Genomic DNA, 20,818 nt, shown 5'->3' on the forward strand with positions numbered 1-20,818 from the left:
CTAAATGATAAAACCTCTTTTATCCACTAAATTAGTCCTAAGGACTTCATCACAATACACAGGAGTTCAATTTGAAGATGTAACACTTGTGATGAATAGAAAATTGCCAGAATAAATTTTTATTTATTTTAATAAAATATATACATAATCCAATTTTTTACAATTAAAAATTGGCTTTGGGACACAATTTCCAACAGTCACATGCTTTACAATACTCGTGTGAGTCATGAAATAGTGTGGGCCAATAGAATCCGCACTGCAAAACCTTTGCAGCCATCTTTTTACCACTGAAATGACCACCACAAGCGTGGTCATGACAAAAGAAAAGGAATTTCCTTTGTTCGTATTCAGGGATACACCGTCGGATGATCTGATCAGGGCAATATTTAAATAGGTATGGTTCATCCCAAAAATAACACTTCACACGAGCAAGGAAGCGAAATTGCTCCTGTTTGGTCCAAGAGCTGGGCATTTGTTCAGTAACAAGGTAATTGACTATGTCAGCATACCATAGAACATTGGTATGGGAAATCATCATTAGTTGTTCATCCGGAAAAGTTTTGGATACAGGTAATGATTCTGCAGATGACTCAACAATCAGTCTGGACAAGTGGTCAGCTACATTTTCAGATCCCTTTTTATCTCGAATTTCGAGATCAAATTTCTGGAGCAATAGGATCCAACTAATGAGCCTTGTCTTAGCATCCTTCTTTGTGAGAAGGTACTTAAGGGCGGCATGATCAGAATAAACAAGAACCTTGGATCCTATCAGATAGGGACGAAATTTGTCAAGAGCAAAGACAACAACCAACAACTCTTTTTCAGTGGTAGAATAGTTGAGTTGGGCATCATTCATAGTTTTGCTCGCATAATGAATCATATGGGGAAGCTTCCCCACTCGCTGACCTAGGACGGCACCTATTGCATAATCAGATGCATCACACATAATTTCAAATGGTAGATTCCAATCAGAGGATCTTGTTGGGGTATGTGGAGACCATTGGTGATGAAGAGAATTGAAGGAGAATCAATTCTGCATAATTCTGTCTGGCGGACTGTCGGAGTCGACTCGAGCTACAGTCGAGTCGACTCGGGAACAGTCGAGTCGACTCGGGAACAGTCGAGTCGACCCGGGAGGAGAAAGGCCAGAAGACTGAGAAAACCATGTTTCTGTCTCGACTGTCAGAGTCGACTCGAGCTACAGTCGACTCGACTCGAAGCATCGTCGAGTCGACTCGAGCTACAGTCAAGTCGACTCTAGATCGTGCCAGTTTTGTCCAGACGTGCCAGAGTCGACTCGAACCACAGCCGAGTCGACTCGGGCTCGCGAAAAAATCGTACGGACGATTTTCTTTTGGTGTTTTTGGTGGCGTTTCGACGACTATGATCATCTGAAGGTCTTGAGATTATATATAGGACTCATGAGAGCCTTAGGAGGAGAGATATTCAAGGATAATTTTTGAGAGAGACTCTTGTTTTGTGCGGCTAGGGTTCTAGAGAAGAAGAGGATTGGGATCCTACTTCTTGTGCAAAGGGAATTGTTGCCCAGATAGACAACCCAAGAGGGGGGGGGTGAATTGGGTTTTTAAAATAATTTGGCTAATTAAAACTTTGTGGATGATTAATTAAAAACTATAGCAAGTTATTTAATTGAAGCCTAGTGCTGTGAGTAATGTGCGGGGAAGAAGATGAGAGACAATGCACTACAAACACAAAGTTTTATAGTGGTTCGGAGCTAACCCTTGCTCCTACGTCCACTCCCCAAGTCTCACTTGGGAATTTCACTATAACCCCCTTGGATTACAGCCGGTTGTTTTGCAAGCTCACAACCAAACTTGTTGTTTTACGAGCTCACAACGAACTCGGTCGGTTTTCCCAGGCTCACCGACTAGAACCAACCCCGATTGTTTTTCCGGGCTCACAATCAAACCCTTACACATGTTGGTTTTAACTTGGCTCACCAACCAACCTTAAACCCCTTGATTCAATCCCCCGATTGAATCAAGTAAATACAAGAGATAGAAGAAAACAGAAAATAGCTTCTCAAAAAGCAGATTTAAAACAATATAATCGTAAAGGAGTTAGAAGCCCTCAAACGCTTTTAAGCTGGTGAAGAGGTATGGCTTCTGGAACTCCGGTCTCCTCTTGAAAGAGTGGTCGACTTGAATGCAGGAGGAGGAAGCTTTGATTGTTGGGAAGAAGTTGTTGGAGCAGTAAATGCAGATCTTCCCTTTTTCGTTTTAGAGCACTTGGAGAGCTTGAAAACTTGAATGCTTGGAGTGGAATATCTGTTCTCTGCCTTGCTACAGTCCTCTGTGGCTATTTAAGCCAACCCCCACGGAAACTAGCCGTTACTCTGCTTTTTCTGGCCGTTCTGCACACTCTGCGCAGCCTGACAATATGACCGTTGGTGGGTTGGAGTCGACTCGCGCGATCAGGAGTCGACTCGGCTGTAGCAGGAGTCGACTCACGCTTTTCCGGAGTCGACTCGGCAACTGTTCCAAATTTGAATTAAAGTTGCCGTCTTGACTGGGAGTCGACTCGTCTTGACCTGGAGTCGACTCGCCAACTTCTGGAGCTGACCTGGCAATTTTGGAGTCGGCTCATCCACTGAAGTCCGTGGATCCAATTTTGAATTTTGTCCACTCGAGTCGACTCGACTGTCCTGGGAGTCGACTCGAATCTCAGAGCCCGAACTCCCGATTCTCTGTCTTTTGGCTCATCCAGTCTTGGAGTCGACTCGAACTTCCTTGGAGTCGACTCGGCTCTCAGTTTCCGAAAGTTGGTCTTCTGCCTTTTGACGTGAAGCTTGTCTCGGAGTCGACTCGAGCTGTCTGTGAGTCGACTCGAATCTCAGAGGCAGTAACATGGTCTTCTGTCTGTTGATGGTCGCTCAGTCTCGGAGTCGACTCGCGTACTGCGGGAGTCGACTCGAATCTCAGAGTCCGAAAATCGTTCTCTGACTTTTTCCTTGTGTTTCTCTGAGAGTCGACTCTTACCTTCTTTGGAGTCGACCTGCCAACCATCGGAGTCGACTCGCGTTCCACTGGAGTCGACTCGAATCTCAGACCCGAAAACTGCTCTCTGACTTTTCTTTGTGTTTCTCTTGGAGTCGACTCTTACTACCCTGGAGTCGACTCGTTGAACATTGGAGTCGACTCGCGCACTTCGGGAGTCGACTCGTTGACAGTTTCGGAGTTGAAGCTTTCTGTCCTTCTGTCTATTCTCAGTCGGAGTCGACTCGTACTGATCTGGAGTCGACTCGAGCTCGTGCCAGTGAACTTGATACGCTTGGAGTCGATTCGTGATACTCGGGAGTCGACTCGAGTCTCAGACTTTGGTTCAGCAGACTTCTTACCTTATCCAAAATACTATGAACCAAATCTAGAGACACTTGGACAGGATTTTCACTAAAACACTCAATTGAATTCATTAGTAATCACAAGATATACTCAAATGCTTTGAGCTCATCAAAATCAAATGGGGTTTTAATCAATCACTCCACAATCTCCCCCTTTTTGATGATGACAAAACTTTGAGTATATGTAAAATGAATTGCTCATAAAACAATGAAGTAAAATCCATAAATGAATTCAAATGTCTGATAATTTAATTTATCCAAGTTTGAAAGGAGTGAAACATTAAATTTCGGAGTTAAAGCTCCCCCTTTCATTTGGAATTATATAAGCCTTCATATTATGCAATCAATTGTTTGGCTTATATGTCATTAATGATTTAGCTTGATTAAGATTCAGATTCTCCCCCTCAACATATGCATACAACTATGTTTTGATTCTCTGAATTTCCTTTTAATGCTTTGAAGTTTTTGAACTGAATTTTATCTTTTTAGAGGGAAAATCTGTCAATTTGTTCTTGAGTAGGATTCAGCTAATCTCCGAATATCCCTTGAATAGATTCTGGAGATTACTCCACTAGGAGCCCCAAAAGAGAGATAATGAGCCTCGAGGTACCGAATCCACTTAGAACAAATTTGAGTGTGTTTTTAAGAGTTTATCTTTTTATTTATTTCCATTGATTTTTTTTACATATTTTTTCATATTTCTCCCCTTTTACACATTTTATACATATTTCTCCCCCTTTTTGTCATCATACCAAAAAGGAGGTAATCACACACAATCAATCATAAAGCAAAGCACATAATTGAAGATAAAATGTCTACTCATTGTATTGATATGAATGTGAATACATGTGAGAATACAATAAGTAAAGCAAAGCAAGACAAAACACAACTCAAACACATCTATGTCCTCCTCGAGGATGAAGCTCCCCCTCTCGAGGATGCATCTCCTCCTCTGGAGGATGTGGCATCTCCTCTCGAGGATGGTGCTCCTCCTCTCAATCGGCTCTGCTCCATGAGGAGGGTGACTGCATCTGTCACATGTCCGAGCTGCGTGATAATAGACGTGGTGGCTCTGCTATGTGTAGTGGAGAGCTCTGTCACCGACGCCTGAAGCCCAGTCACCGATATCTGAAGTGCGTCCAGCTTGTCGATGAGTACATTCGCCAAGCGCTCGGCTCCCTCGGTGGTGGTGTGCATGTCACGACCTATCTCCTCTCGCATCTGTCGAGTGGAGCTCGTGACCTCACTCATGCTGTGGAACTGGGCCTGGACCAAACTCCGGACATTGTAGATCTCTTCCCGTACATGAGCCGTCATGTCAGTCACGGCTGTCAAGGAAGGGACCAACTGAGAAGATACGGGTGCAGGAGTGGGGGCAGGCACCGCACCTCGGAGCTCCCGAAGCAGCTCATCCCTCAGATCTCGGACGATCTCCTGCCGCAGCTCCCGGAGCTGCTCTGTATCAATACGGACCTCCATAGATGGTGGAACTAAGGAGGAAGGTCCGGCAGAGGTGGTAGGAGCAGGAGGAGTGGATGGGAGGTCTGGATGGTCTGGAAGGTCTGGGTAGTCTGAATCTGGCTCAGGACTGGGTGATGGTCTGGTGGTCTGAGCAGTGAGAGTGGACTTCCTAACCCAGATCCCTTTTCTCTTCCGAAACCCCATCCTGTGCATAGTCCCCGTACATAAGTGATCAGTCCATCGCAAGGCACGAGAGGGTTCCCTCTCAGGAATGGGAATCTCGTACTGCCTAAAAAGAAGAGTGAATAACATCCCGTATGGGAGTGAGAGCCTAGGTCTATCTAGGGGCTCACACATATACCTATAAATGAGTTTTGGAAAGTTGATCGGGGTGTCCTGAAGGATATAAGACATAATAACTAAGTCCCTCTCATTCACAAAATCAAATCTCCCTGTCTTAGGGAAGATGGACCTGGACAGAATGCTCAAAAGGATTCTCACTTCAATAGGAAGTGAGCTAGCAGATACCTCATCTAGGGGGGACTGAGGTGGATGCCCTAAGACGACCGTAAGGGCCGCAACTCTATCCTCAGGGTGTGCGGGAGCCACCCCTACTAATGGAAGGTGAAGGATATGGGCAATGAGGTCCTCTGTGACACGCAACGGGACACCTACTACCGTGCCCTCGATACCTCCATCTCCCCGATGGACGGTACTGTAAAACTCTTGAACTAGGCCAGGATAGGTTGGAAGGTCCAAGGTGAGGAAGTACTCTAGGCCCTGGGCTCTAAGCCTATCGCCTATGGTGACCCCTCCCGGGAGAGATAGTCGAAATCGACAAACCTCCCGGAGGTGACGGCCTTCCCGGCCAACGGCCTAACGAGAACCACCCTAGGCGGAGAACGATCCGGAGGTGGTTGCCTCGCGGGATCGTGCCGCGCCTTGGAGCGCCGCTCGGGACCGGCCTCGGGACGGGACCTCTTCCTAACGACGGTCTTACGAGGCATCTTGACCTAAACGGGAAGAAAAATACCTAGAGGACGGTGAAGGACCGACAGAGGAAGCTCGGGACGGACCGGAAATGACTTAGGAACGGACGGAAACTCAATGTCCGGCGAAAAATCGACGAAAAAAGGGCTTGGAGACGATCGGAGATGACCTAGGAGTCGGCTCTAGGGCTTTGTGAACAGTGGCGGCTTGAGGAAAAGTATTTGCGAAATGACAAACCTAGGGTTAAAAAGTCGGATCCCGACTGCGAGTCGACTCCCCTGAGTCGCGAGTCGACTCGACCTCGAGTCGACTCCAGAATATGCGCGAGTCGACTCCCGACAGTGTGCGAGTCGACTCCCCCTCAGCTGCCAACTTTGCGAGTCGACTCCCGCAAATGCGCGAGTCGACTCCCCCTTAGGAGCCGGCTCTGAAACTTACTCGAGTCGTCTCTAACCTTGGCACGCACCTAAAAACCATGCCATAATCGTGCCAAATGAGGGAAAATCACCTAATTAAGGACTGATTTGATGATCACTGCATAGAAACTCTATTTTAACCTCATTCTAATCATCAAAATCAATTAATCTAGTGAAAAACCCCACTAGGATGGATCAATCACTCCTAATCCCCTTCTAAGCACACTAAACCTCTCTTCACTTAGGGGTTTTGTAAAAATGTCTGCTAATTGATTATCAGTACACACAAATTGGAGTGACACATCACCATTCAATACATGATCTCTTATGAAGTGATGTCTTATCTCAATGTGTTTAGTTCTTGAGTGTTGAATTGGATTTTTAGTGAGATTTATGGCACTTGTGTTATCACAATTAATGGAGATTTTATCTTGTTTAATGCCATAATCTTCTAATTGTTGTTTAATCCATAAGATTTGAGCACAACAACTCCCGGCTGCAACATATTCAGCTTCTGCAGTGGATAATGCAACCGAGTTTTGTTTCTGCTAAACCATGAGATTAGGTTTTCTCCTAGAAATTGACAGGACCCGCTGGTACTTTTTCTATCAAGCTTACATCCAGCGAAGTCTGAATCTGTGTACCCTATTAAGTTTAGGCTAGATTCTTTAGAGTACCACAGCCCTATGTTCTTAGTTCCAATTAAGTATTTAAAGATTCTCTTAACTGCAGCTAGGTGTGATTCTTTAGGATTAGCCTGATATCTAGCACACATGCACACACTAAACATAATATCAGGCCTACTTGCAGTAAGATACAGTAAAGAACCTATCATACCTCTATAAAGTTTTTGATTTACAGATTTACCTGATTCATCTTGGTCTAACTTACATGATGAGCTCATGGGGGTGCTGATTGACTTGTTTCCCTCCATATCAAACCTCTTGAGCATCTCCTTGATATATTTTGCTTGATTGATGAAGATGCCTCCTTCAGATTGTTTGATTTGAAGCCCGAGGAAGTAGTTCAGCTCTCCCATCATGCTCATCTCAAACTCACTCTGCATCAAATCAGCAAATTCCTCGCAGAGGCGATTGTTAGTAGCACCGAAAATGATATCATCAACATAAATCTGTACTAATAACATATCCTTATTTTTCTTTTTCAGAAATAATGTTGTATCTACATTTCCCCTAGAGAATTCATGTTCTAATAGGAATTTACTAAGTCTCTCATACCATGCTCTAGGTGCTTGTTTTAGTCCATAAAGTGCTTTATTCAGTTTATACACATGATTAGGGTATTGATGATTTTCAAAACCAGGAGGTTGTTCTACATACACCTCCTCATTAATAAACCCATTTAGAAAAGCACTCTTTACATCCATTTGATATAGTTTGAAGTCCTTAGAGCATGCATATGCTAATAGAAGTCTAATTGCCTCAAGTCTAGCTACGGGAGCAAAGGTTTCATCAAAATCTATGCCTTCTTCTTGATTATAACCCTTTGCTACTAGTCTAGCCTTATTCCTTATAACAATTCCATTTTCATCTAGCTTATTTTTATATATCCATTTAGTACCTATAATTGGATATTCAGAAGGTCTCTCCACTAGATCCCAAACCTTGTTTCTAGTAAATTGATTTAGTTCTTCTTGCATTGCATTTATCCAATTTACATCATTTTCGGCTTCTTCTATATGTTTGGGCTCAAAGTGTGAAACAAAAGCTAGATGATTATTCAAATTCCTAAGGGATGCTCTAGTCCTAACCGGTTGTGATGGATCATCTAGAATTAGTTCCTTAGGATGCCCGTGAGCATACCTCCAAGCTTTAGCTAGCCCATGATCCACTATAGGCTCTTGGTTTGACGATTCTCCTTCAATCAACTTTTGATTATCATTTTGTAATCCCATCTCATCTATCTTTTCTTCAAGTATTTCAATATCATCATCAAAATTAACCTTCTTACTAGATGAGATGTCACTAGAGTCATCAAAAACAACATGTATAGATTCTTCTATAACTAGGGTTCTTTTATTAAAGATTCTATAGGCTTTACTAGTTGTAGAATAACCTAGGAATATTCCTTCATCAGATTTAGGATCAAATTTCCCTAGATTATCTTTTCCATTATTATGTACAAAACACCTACATCCAAAAACATGAAAATAGTTAACTTTTGGTTTTCTATTTTTCCACAGTTCATAAGGTGTTTTCTTTATAATGGGTCTTAATAAAACTCTATTTAATATATGGCAAGAAGTATTAATGGCTTCTCCCCAAAAGTACTTAGGGAGGTTACTTTCACATAACATCGTTCTAGCCATTCCTCTAGAGTTCTATTCTTCCTTTCCACAACTCCATTTTGTTGTGGTGTCCTAGGTGCAGAAAAATTATGGGTTATCCCCTTTTTACTACAAAATTCATCAAATAATTGATTTTCGAATTCGGTACCATGGTCACTTCTAATAGCTATGACTGAAGACTCTCTAGCATTTGTTACTTCCTTATGGAACTTTTTAAACATTGAAAATGCTTGGTCCTTATGTGCTAGAAACATGACCCATGTGTACCTAGAGTAATCATCTACTATGACTAGACCATATTTATTTCCACCTAGGCTTGTTGTTCTAGTTGGACCAAATAGGTCCATGTGTAATAATTCTAGAGGCCTAGAGGTAGAGACACATTTTATGGATTTAAAAGAGTTCCTAGATTGTTTGCCAAATTGACATGCTTCACATATTTTGTTCTTTTCAAATTTTAATTTTGGCAAACCTATCACGGAGTCTCTTTTAACTAATTTAGTTATTGTGTCCATGCTTGCATGACCTAACTTACGGTGCCATAACCAACTAGCATCATTATCTTTAGTTTCATTTACAACTAGACATTGGTTATGTTTTGCAAGATCTTCTAGGTCTACAACATATACATTTCCACGTCTAATCCCTTTAAAAACTAAGCTATTATCATTAGGATTTGTTATAATACATAGTGATGGTTTAAACATAACATCATATCCTTTATCACATAATTGACTGATGCTTAACAAGTTATGCTTAAGACCATCAACATATCTAACATTATCTATAAAAGTAGAAGGGGTGATTTGAACTTTACCAATACCAATGATGTGACCTTGGTTGTTGTCTCCAAACGTCACAGCACCTCCCTTCTTAGCTTCAAGGGTGAAAAATTGGTCTTTATCACCCGTCATGTGCCTTGAGCAGCCACTATCCAAATACCAGCAATTTTTGTTGACCTTGGCTGCAAGACACTCCTACACAAGCAAATCATGTCATCTTAGGTACCCAAGTTTTCTTGGGTCCTTCATGGTTAGTCAAGTTGGTTCCTTTTGGAACCCATACCCTTTTAATTTTTCTTTTTGTTTTACTTTTCCTAAAATTACATACATTTGCTTTATGGCCTACTGTACCACAACAAAAGCAGGTTATTTTCTTAGTTTTTGTTTCCCCAGCTTTAACAAAGAAGTTACTAAGAAGTTTTTGCTTATTCCTTGGTTTATATCCTAAACCGGCTTTATTAAACACTGCACGTTGACTATTTAGTATCATGTTTAATTTTTCAGAACTATAGGTAAATCTTTCAACTAAGGGTTTGTATTTGTTAAGTTCTTTAGTTAGTGTCTGATTTTCGGCTTTTAGATCATTAAGTTCTTTAGTAAGATCCTTATCTAAGGTTTGTTTATATTTTTTAAGTTCTGAAAATTCCTTAGTTAGTTTTTCATTTTCTTTAGTTAAGGTGTTGGTCTTTTGAGTTAAAAGTTGGTTGCTTGTTTTAAGTTCTATATTTTCTTTGGTGATTAAATCCTTATCCTTAACTAATTTATCGTATTTATGTAGGTATGATTGATTAGTTATTTTCAGTTCTTTATTCTTAAGATTTATAGCCTTATATTCTACCATTAATTCATTAAATGCATCATAAAGTTCATCAAAAGAAAAATCAGGATGCGTGTCGGAAGTTACCTCGTTTTCGTTGGCCATGAAACAGAAATTGGCCTTCTCTTCTTGTTCATCATCTGATGAGGAGGATGATGAGTCGGAGTTCGATAGGGTAGTGACAAGTGCCTTTTTCTTCTTGTACTTACTCCCCTTCTTCAGTAAGGGGCACTCCGCTCTTATGTGACCCGGCTTCTTGCACTCGTAACAACCAATCCCCTCATTTTTCCTTTCCTTACCTTTGTCTTTGCGGTAGGAATTTGAGGGGCCTCTCCTTTGATGATAGGACTTCTTGTGGTTGATGAATTTCTTGAACTTGCGCACAAGAAGAGCCTCACCACCATCTTCCTCATCTTCTTCTTCTTCACTGCTGCTGCTGCAAGACAAGTCCTTGTTAGAAGATGTAGATTTAAGGGCTATTACCTTTTTCTTATGGGATGACTCTTCCTCGTTGTGTTGTTTCATGGTGAGCTCGTGCGTCATGAGGGATCCAAGAAGCTCCTCAAGTGGTAGCTTGTTCAAGTCCTTGGCTTCTTGGATTGCTGTCACTTTAGCTTCCCACGACCTCGGTAGACACCGAAGGATTTTCCTGACAAGCTCACTGTTAGTATAGTTCTTGCCAAGGCTTTTTAGACCATTGACAATATCAGTAAACCTAGTGAACATGGATGTGATTGTTTCATTTGAATCCATTTTAAATAGTTCATATTTATGAACCAAGATGTTTATTTTGGATTCCTTGACTTGATTCGTGCCCTCATGGGTCACTTCAAGTCTGTCCCAAATTTCTTTTGCTGAATTACAAGTTGAAATCCTATTGAATTCATTACGGTCTAAGGCACAATAGAAGACATTCATTGCTTTAGAGTTTAATTGTGTCTTCCTCATGTCATGTTCATCCCAGTCCATTTCTAGTTTAGGTACCTTAACACCATCTACGTAAATGGATGGGATGTATGGCCCATTTACTACAATGGACCACATCTCATAGTCTTGGGCTTGGATGAATATTCTCATCCTAGCCTTCCAGTATGAGTAGTCAGATCCATTGAAGAAAGGGGGTCTTTGGGTGGACTGACCCTCAATGTGAGAAGATCCAAATGGGGTTGTCATTTTGATCTTTTAACTCTTGAGTGGAAGAGTTTTTGGCTCTGATACCACTTGTTGCCCAGATAGACAACCCAAGAGGGGGGGTGAATTGGGTTTTTAAAATAATTTGGCTAATTAAAACTTTGTGGATGATTAATTAAAAACTATAGCAAGTTATTTAATTAAAGCCTAGTGCTGTGAGTAATGTGCGGAGAAGAAGATGAGAGACAATGCACTACAAACACAAAGTTTTATAGTGGTTCGGAGCTAACCCTTGCTCCTACGTCCACTCCCCAAGTCTCACTTGGGAATTTCACTATAACCCCCTTGGATTACAGCCGGTTGTTTTGCAAGCTCACAACCAAACTTGTTGTTTTACGAGCTCACAACGAACTCGGTCGGTTTTTCCAGGCTCACCGACTAGAACCAACCCCGATTGTTTTCCCGGGCTCACAATCAAACCCTTACACACGTTGGTTTTAACTTGGCTCACCAACCAACCTTAAACCCCTTGATTCAATCCCCCGATTGAATCAAGTAAATACAAGAGATAGAAGAAAACAGAAAATAGCTTCTCAAAAAGCAGATTTAAAACAATATAATCGTAAAGGAGTTAGAAGCCCTCAAACGCTTTTAAGCTGGTGAAGAGGTATGGCTTCTGGAACTCCGGTCTCCTCTTGAAAGAGTGGTCGACTTGAATGCAGGAGGAGGAAGCTTTGATTGTTGGGAAGAAGTTGTTGGAGCAGTAAATGCAGATCTTCCCTTTTTCGTTTTAGAGCACTTGGAGAGCTTGAAAACTTGAATGCTTGGAGTGGAATATCTGTTCTCTGCCTTGCTACAGTCCTCTATGGCTATTTAAGCCAACCCCCACGGAAACTAGCCGTTACTCTGCTTTTTCTGGCCGTTCTGCACACTCTGCGCAGCCTGACAATATGACCGTTGGTGGGTTGGAGTCGACTCGCGCGATCAGGAGTCGACTCGGCTGTAGCAGGAGTCGACTCACGCTTTTCCGGAGTCGACTCGGCAACTGTTCCAAATTTGAATTAAAGTTGCCGTCTTGACTGGGAGTCGACTCGTCTTGACCTGGAGTCGACTCGCCAACTTCTGGAGCTGACCTGGCAATTTTGGAGTCGGCTCATCCACTGAAGTCCGTGGATCCAATTTTGAATTTTGTCCACTCGAGTCGACTCGACTGTCCTGGGAGTCGACTCGAATCTCAGAGCCCGAACTCCCGATTCTCTGTCTTTTGGCTCATCCAGTCTTGGAGTCGACTCGAACTTCCTTGGAGTCGACTCGGCTCTCAGTTTCCGAAAGTTGGTCTTCTGCCTTTTGACGTGAAGCTTGTCTCGGAGTCGACTCGAGCTGTCTGTGAGTCGACTCGAATCTCAGAGGCAGTAACATGGTCTTCTGTCTGTTGATGGTCGCTCAGTCTCGGAGTCGACTCGCGTACTGCGGGAGTCGACTCGAATCTCAGAGTCCGAAAATCGTTCTCTGACTTTTTCCTTGTGTTCCTCTGAGAGTCGACTCTTACCTTCTTTGGAGTCGACCTGCCAACCATCGGAGTCGACTCGCGTTCCACTGGAGTCGACTCGAATCTCAGACCCGAAAACTGCTCTCTGACTTTTCTTTGTGTTTCTCTTGGAGTCGACTCTTACTACCCTGGAGTCGACTCGTTGAACATTAGAGTCGACTCGCGCACTTCGGGAGTCGACTCGTTGACAGTTTCTGAGTTGAAGCTTTCTGTCCTTCTGTCTGTTCTCAGTCGGAGTCGACTCGTACTGATCTGGAGTCGACTCGAGCTCGTGCCAGTGAACTTGATACGCTTGGAGTCGACTCGTGATACTCGGGAGTCGACTCGAGTCTCAGACTTTGGTTCAGCAGACTTCTTACCTTATCCAAAATACTATGAACCAAATCTAGAGACACTTGGACAGGATTTTCACTGAAACACTCAATTGAATTCATTAGTAATCACAAGATATACTCAAATGCTTTGAGCTCATCAAAATCAAATGGGGTTTTAATCAATCACTCCACAATTCTGTGTGAATCTCTTGTAGAGCGATCGCGTGTGATCGTTCGGGTGTGTGCTATCTCTGTAATCTGTTCATCCTAATTGAGATTTGGAGCGGTGGAGGACGTAGGCTACTTGTAGCCGAACCTCGTTACATCTTTGTGTTTGCTTTGCTATTTTCTTCCTATTTCTTCTTCTTTTGGTTTGATAATCCGCTGCGGTGCTCAAGTGTTTTACCCTATTGATACCACGGGGTAATCTTTTGTCCTTCGTAGCGGAAGCGAAGCGGTGATCCTTGAGTCCGGTGTCAAGGGAGCGAGAGAGTGCTTATCCGTTTGCTTCTCTCTTTGCTTGTCCGACGTTGGTGGTTGTACCGGTGTGAGTGGGTTCCGGTGCGGGTCGCTGCCAACAAGTGGTATCAGAGCTATTGGTATTCTGCAATGGCGGATGAAGGGAAGTTGCGAATTGAGAAGTTCAATGGCACGAACTTCGGATTTTGGAAGATGCAAATAGAGGATTATCTTTACCAGAAGGATCTCTATTTACCTCTTGGAGGTAGAGCGAAGAAACCAGAGAAGATGTCCGATGAAGACTGGGAGGTCCTCGATCGGAAGACGCTCGGCACCATTAGATTGTCACTTGCATCCCAAGTGGCATTCAACATCAAAAATGAGAAGACGACGATGGAGTTGATGGCAACATTGTCGCGGATGTACGAGAAACCCTCAGCATCAAATAAGGTATTTCTCATGAAGAGGTTGTTTAATCTTCGTATGAAAAATGGCGGCAGCGTAGCAGAATACTTCAACGAGTTCAACGGACTCACGGCCCAGTTGGAGTCAGTGGAGATTAGTTTTGACGATGAGATTCGGGCATTGCTAATCCTCTCCGGACTGCCTGATAGCTGGGAGGGCCTGGTGATGGCGGTGAGCAACTCTTCGGCGACGGGGAAGTTGATCTTTGATGACGTTGTGGGAGTGCTTCTGAGTGAAGAAGCAAGAAGGAAATCTTCTGGAGCTACGGAGTCGTCTGGAAGTGCACTAAACATCTCTAACCGGGGAAGACAAAAGAAGGACGGTCGATTTCGAAGCGACTCGAAGTCGAGATCCAGCAGGTCTCGAGCACCTCAGAACAAGGGAGCGAAGTGCTGGAACTGCGGGAAGATGGGGCACTTTAGGAGAGACTGCAAATCTCCTAAAGGGAAGCAAGGCGACCACACCGAAGGAGTCAGCAAGGATCTGGCAAATCTTGCTGAAAACGGTGACATGGATGCCCTCGTTCTATCTTTATCTACCGGTGACGAGTCTTGGGTGATAGACTCAGGCGCGTCTTTCCATGCTACATCCCAACGAAAGCTTCTTGGAGGATATGAGAAGGGAGACTTCGGCAAAGTCTACTTAGGAGATGGAGAGCCTTGCACCATACAAGGAAGGGGAAGCGCGGAAGTGAAGTTGATTTCTGGATCTTCACTTGAACTTGAGGACGTACGGCACGTGCCTCAACTGCAGAGGAATCTGATTTCTGTTGGACAGTTGGCGAGCCAGGGGTACAAGACTATTTTCACAGCTGATCAGTGGAAGATATCCAGGGGTTCGTTGATGGTGGCTAGTGGCAAGCAGGTTGGGACACTTTATATCGCCAACGGCACGGAAAACTTTATTGGAGTTGCTGCAGCAGATGTGGACGCCAAGTTATGACATTGCAGACTTGGGCACATGAGTTATCAGGGACTGGAGGTGATGCACCAGTTGGGAAAGCTGCAGGGTCTCAGGAGTGTTGAGATGGACTTCTGTGAGGATTGTATTCTCGGAAAGCAGAAGCGTGTTTCATTCAACAAAGAAGGTAAACCTCGGAAGCAAGAAAAGCTAGATCTCGTGCACACGGATGTGTGGGGGCTTGCACCGGTTTCTTCCATTGGTGGATTTCAGTACTATGTTACTTTTATTGATGATGCTACCAGGAAGCTTTGGGTGTTCTTCTTGAAGCACAAGTCAGAGGTATTTGGGGTCTTCAGGAGATGGCAGGCAATGGTAGAACTCGAGACAGGAAGGAGGTTAAAATGCCTGAGATCAGACAACGGTGGTGAGTATTGTAGCAGAGAGTTTGAGGACTACTGTGCAGAAGTTGGGATCGTCAGGCAGAGGACAGTTCCAGGGACACCACAACAAAATGGAGTTGCTGAAAGGATGAACAGAACAATTAATGAGCGTGCCAGGAGTATGAGGATACATGCTGGATTGCCACAGCAGTTTTGGGCAGAAGCAGTTAACACTGCTGCCTACTTGATCAACAGAGGGCCATCAAAGAAACTTGAATTTGGAATTCCTGAGGAAGCATGGACAGCGAAGAAGATTGATTTGGCGCACTTACGAGTATTCGGTTGTACCAGTTATGTCCATGTTGATTCCAATCAAAGAAGCAAATTAGACGCCAAATCAAAGAAGTGCATTTTCGTTGGATACGGAGGTCAACAGTTTGGGTATCGTTTTTGGGATCCCGAACACAGGAAGATCATTCGTAGTAATGATGTGGTATTTAATGAGAAAATGCAGCAGAGCACTGAATCAGAAACAAAACCTGTTGAGCCGTGTTTTGTGGATCCTGAAGAAGAGTCTACAAATTCTGGTCAGAAGACTCAGTCAGAGCAAGAACCTGAAGTATTGGCACCCTCTCCACAACTAAGAAGGTCCACTCGTAGTACTCATGGGAAGCCTCCTCAAAGGTATGATGGGACTCTTAGTTATTTGCTGCTCACAGATAATGGCGAACCTGAATGCTTCATGGAGGCATTGGAGGTTGGTACCAGGAAGGAGTGGGAGTTGGCCATGGATGATGAGATGGAGTCATTGGAGCAGAATCAAACGTGGGATTTGGTGGATCTACCCAAGGGGAAGAAAGCACTGTCAAACAAATGGGTTTACAGGCTGAAGGAAGAGCAGAATGGGAAGAAACGGTACAAGGCCAGGCTGGTTGTAAAAGGATTTCAGCAGAGAGCAGGTATCGACTTCACGGAGATCTTTTCTCCTGTAGTCAAGATGAGTTCTATTCGGGCGGTCCTGAGCATGGTGGCAGTAGAGAATCTTCACTTAGAGCAGCTTGATGTGAAGACAGCTTTTCTTCACGGAGATCTCGATGAGGAGATATATATGCAGCAGCCGGAGGGATATATTGCAGCTGGCACGGGTGACTTGGTTTACAAATTGAAGAAAAGCCTCTATGGTTTGAAACAGGCGCCCAGGCAATGGTATCTCAAGTTCGATAGTTACATGCTTGAGATAGGATACAGGAGATGTCAGGAGGATCACTGTTGCTACTTCCGGGACTTCGGTACATCTTATATTATCTTGCTATTATATGTTGATGACATGTTAGTTGCAGGAGCTAGCATGCATGAGATTGCAAAATTGAAGCTGAAGCTGTCAAGAAAATTTGCAATAAAGGATCTAGGAGCAGCGAAACAGATCCTTGGGATGCGGATCAGCAGAGATAGGTCTAAACATATCCTTAGACTATCTCAGGCGGAGTACATCAGCCGAGTACTCAAGAGATTCTGCATGGAGGATGCCAAACCTGTTGGCACACCACTAGGTGTCCACTTAAAGCTTTCAAAAGGACAAAGTCCGAAGACGCGGGTGGAGGAGCTCAATATGTCAAAAATTCCATATGCATCGGCGGTGGGGAGCTTGATGTACGCTATGGTCTGTACGAGACCTGACATTGCTCAAGCAGTGGAAGTTGTGAGTCACTTTATGAGCCGCCCAGGCTTGGAGCATTGGCGTGCGGTCAAATGGATACTGAGGTATCTGAGAGGCACGGAGCACATATCAATGTGCTATGGAGGTTCTAAGATCCGGTTACAGGGCTTTGTGGACTCAGACATGGCAGGGGACTTGGACGGCAGGAGGAGCACGACAGGGTACTTGTTCACCCTGGGTAGTGGAGCCGTCAGTTGGATTTCCAGGTTGCAACCAGTTGTTGCATTGTCGACTACGGAGACGGAGTATGTGGCAGCCACAGAGGCGTGCAAGGAACTAATATGGCTTCAGGGCTTGATGAAGGAGCTTGGGAAGGAGCAGAAGGATTGCATGTTATATTCAGATAGTCAAAGTGCAATTCATCTGGCAAAGAATTCAGCTTTCCATTCAAGGACGAAGCATATTGACATACGGTACCACTTTGTGAGGTCATTGCTCGAGCAGGGACTCGTCAAGTTGGAGAAGATTCATACAAGTCAGAATCCTGCAGATATGTTGACGAAGGTCATCACGGTGGAGAAGCTGAGGAGTTGTTCAGCTTCTGCTGGTCTTCATGCTTGAAGACGTTGAGGAGGCATCGTACCTATCTCACTAGGATGATTCAGTTTCAGTGGGAGCACAGAGGAGAGCCAAGTAACAAGAGGATATACCCAAGGTCTCCAAGTGGGAGATTGTTGGGGTATGTGGAGACCATTGGTGATGAAGAGAATTGAAGGAGAATCAATTCTGCATAATTCTGTCTGGCGGACTGTCGGAGTCGACTCGAGCTACAGTCGAGTCGATCGGGAACAGTCGAGTCGACTCGGGAACAGTCGAGTCGACCTGGGAGGAGAAAGGCCAGAAGACCGAGAAAACCATGTTTCTGTCTCGACTGTCAGAGTCGACTCGAGCTACAGTCGAGTCGACTCGAAGCATCGTCGAGTCGACTCGAGCTACAGTCAAGTCGACTCTAGATCGTGCCAGTTTTGTCCAGACGTGCCAGAGTCGACTCGAACCACAGCCGAGTCGACTCGGGCTCGCGAAAAAATCGTACGGACGATTTTCTTTTGGTGTTTTTGGTGGCGTTTCGATGGCTATGATCATCTGAAGGTCTTGAGACTATATATAGGACTCATGAGAGCCCTAGGAGGAGAGATATTCAAGGATAATTTTTGAGAGACTCTTGTTTTGTGCGGCTAGGGTTCTAGAGAAGAAGAGGATTGGGATCCTACTTCTTGTGCAAAGGGAATTCTGTGTGAATCTCTTATAGAGCGATCGCGTGTGATCGTTCGGGTGTGTGCTATCTCTGTAATCTGTTCATCCTAATTGAGATTTGGAGCGGTGGAGGACGTAGGCTACTTGTAGCCGAACCTCGTTACATCTTTGTGTTTGCTTTGCTATTTTCTTCCTATTTCTTCTTCTTTTGGTTTGATAATCCGCTGCGGTGCTCAAGTGTTTTACCCTATTGATACCACGGGGTAATCTTTTGCCCTTTATAGCGGAAGCGAAGCGGTGATCCTTGAGTCCGGTGTCGAGGGAGCGAGAGAGTGCTTATCCGTTTGCTTCTCTCTTTGCTTATCCGACGTTGGTGGTTGTACCGGTGTGAGTGGGTTCCGGTGCGGGTCGCTGCCAACAGATCTTACGATGGGTGCTGAGGTTAGTTCAGACTTTAGTCTTTCGAAAGCAGTTATACAAGTTGGCAAAAAATTAAAAATAGCATCTTTGGCCAATAAATCACATAAGAGTTTTGATATTTTGTTGAAATTATTAATAAAGCGGCGGTAAAAACCCGCATGCCCTAAAAATGATCGAATTTCCCTAATAGTCTTGGGAGGTGGCAATTTAGCAATTAATTCTACTTTGGCCTTATCCACCTCAATTTCCCTTTGTGACACAATGTGTCCTAAAATAATACCTGATTCTACCATGAAATGACACTTCTCCCAGTTAAGAACTAAGTTTTTCTCTTTATAGAGTTCTACAATAAGTGTCAAGTGGTGCAGACATTCATCAAAATTGGATCCAAATACAGAAAAGTCGTCCATGAAAACTTCTACAAATTTCTCCACCATGTCGGAGAAAATACTCATCATACACCGCTGGAATGTAGCCGGTGCATTGCATAGCCCAAAAGGCATGCGACGATAGGCAAAAGTGCCATAAGGACAGGTGAATGTGGTTTTCTCTTAATCCTCACGTGCAAATGGAGCTTGGTTATATCCAGAATAACCATTAAGAAAACAGTAATGAGAGTGGCCAGCTAGACGTTCTAACATTTGGTCAATAAAGGGTAGTGGAAAGTGGTCTTTCCTAGTCATGGCGTTCATCTTTCTGTAGTCGATGCACACTCGCCATCCAGTTTGGACTCGAGTAGGGACTAACTCATTGTGATCATTTTTCACCACAGTGATGCCAGACTTTTTGGGTACGACTTGAACTGGGCTTACCCACTGACTATCAAAAATAGAATATATAATCCCTGCATCTAAAAGCTTGATGACCTCGGCTCGAACTACGTCCTTCATGATTGGATTAAGTCGCCTTTGTGGTTCTCTAGAGATTTTTGCATCTTCTTCTAGATGGATTTTATGTTGGACCACAGAAGGATTAATCCCCTTAATATCAACTATAGACCAACCGATAGCTTCCTGATTCTTTCGAAGGATATTTAACAACTTCTCTTCCTGTTCTTTAGTCAGATTCGATGCAATTATAACAGGTAAGGTCTTGTTTTTTCGGGAAGGTCTTTAAATTCTAGCTGGGGAGGTTTGACATTGGATGGCACTAGCTGAGATTCCGAAATAGGCAATGATTCAAACTTGGTGGCCCATCTGCTAGTATCCATCATAATAATGGAATCCAACAATGCATTAACCTCTTGACTTGATTCACAATATTGACCGAAATTAGCCAAACATCTTTCTAATGGATCCGAATAACTCGACTCTTCAAAAGAACTGCTAATTATGTTCTCAATCATGTGAATTTTTTCCAAATCATCCATCTCAGTTGACTGACTACTACTATGAAAAACATTGAGCTGGACAGTCATGTTCCCAAATGCTAAGGTCATTATCCCATTTCGGCAACTAATCACAGCATTTGAAGTGGCTAAAAATGGTCTGCCAAGGATTACCGGGATGTGACTACCTGGATTTTTCACTGGTTCAGTTTCGAGGACTACAAAATCCACAGGATAGTAAAACTCATTTACCTTTACAATTACATCCTCTACAATTTTCTTAGGATACTTCACAGTCCTATCTGCTAATGACAAAGTAATGTTTGTGGGCTTTAATTCCCCCAAACCTAGTTCGGTGCAGACAGAATAGGGTAACAGGTTTACACTAGCTCCTAAATCTAGGATAGCTTTCCGAATGATGGTTTCTCCTATTTTAATTTCAACAGTGGGGCAACCAGGATCCTTGTATTTTGGGGCAATCCGTTGTTGAATAAGAGATGAGGCTTGTGCCGCCATCACAGCTTGCCTAGGAATACTGGTTTTCCTTTTCACCGTGGTTAGGTCTTTTAAGAATTTTGTATAGGAGGGGATCTGTCTGATGGCATATAGAAAGGATAAATTTATTTGGACATTTTTAAAGACTTTCATGATTTCATCATACTGAGATTTTTTTTTTGAGTCTTGTAGTCTACTAGGAAAGGGAGCTTTGGGTGTGTACGTCTCTATTGGTTTCTCCTCTATTCCTTGTGTTCCCTGTTCTTGTGCCTTTTTCTGAGTGGGGTTCGGTTCCTGCTTTTCTTCTTTTTCTTGTACAGGAAATTGGA

This window comes from Phoenix dactylifera, chromosome 4 (genome assembly GCF_051530095.1).
Source record: "Phoenix dactylifera cultivar Ajwa chromosome 4, Ajwa_hap1_PhDact_Kaust_v1.1, whole genome shotgun sequence".
Classification (NCBI taxonomy): domain Eukaryota; kingdom Viridiplantae; phylum Streptophyta; class Magnoliopsida; order Arecales; family Arecaceae; genus Phoenix; species Phoenix dactylifera.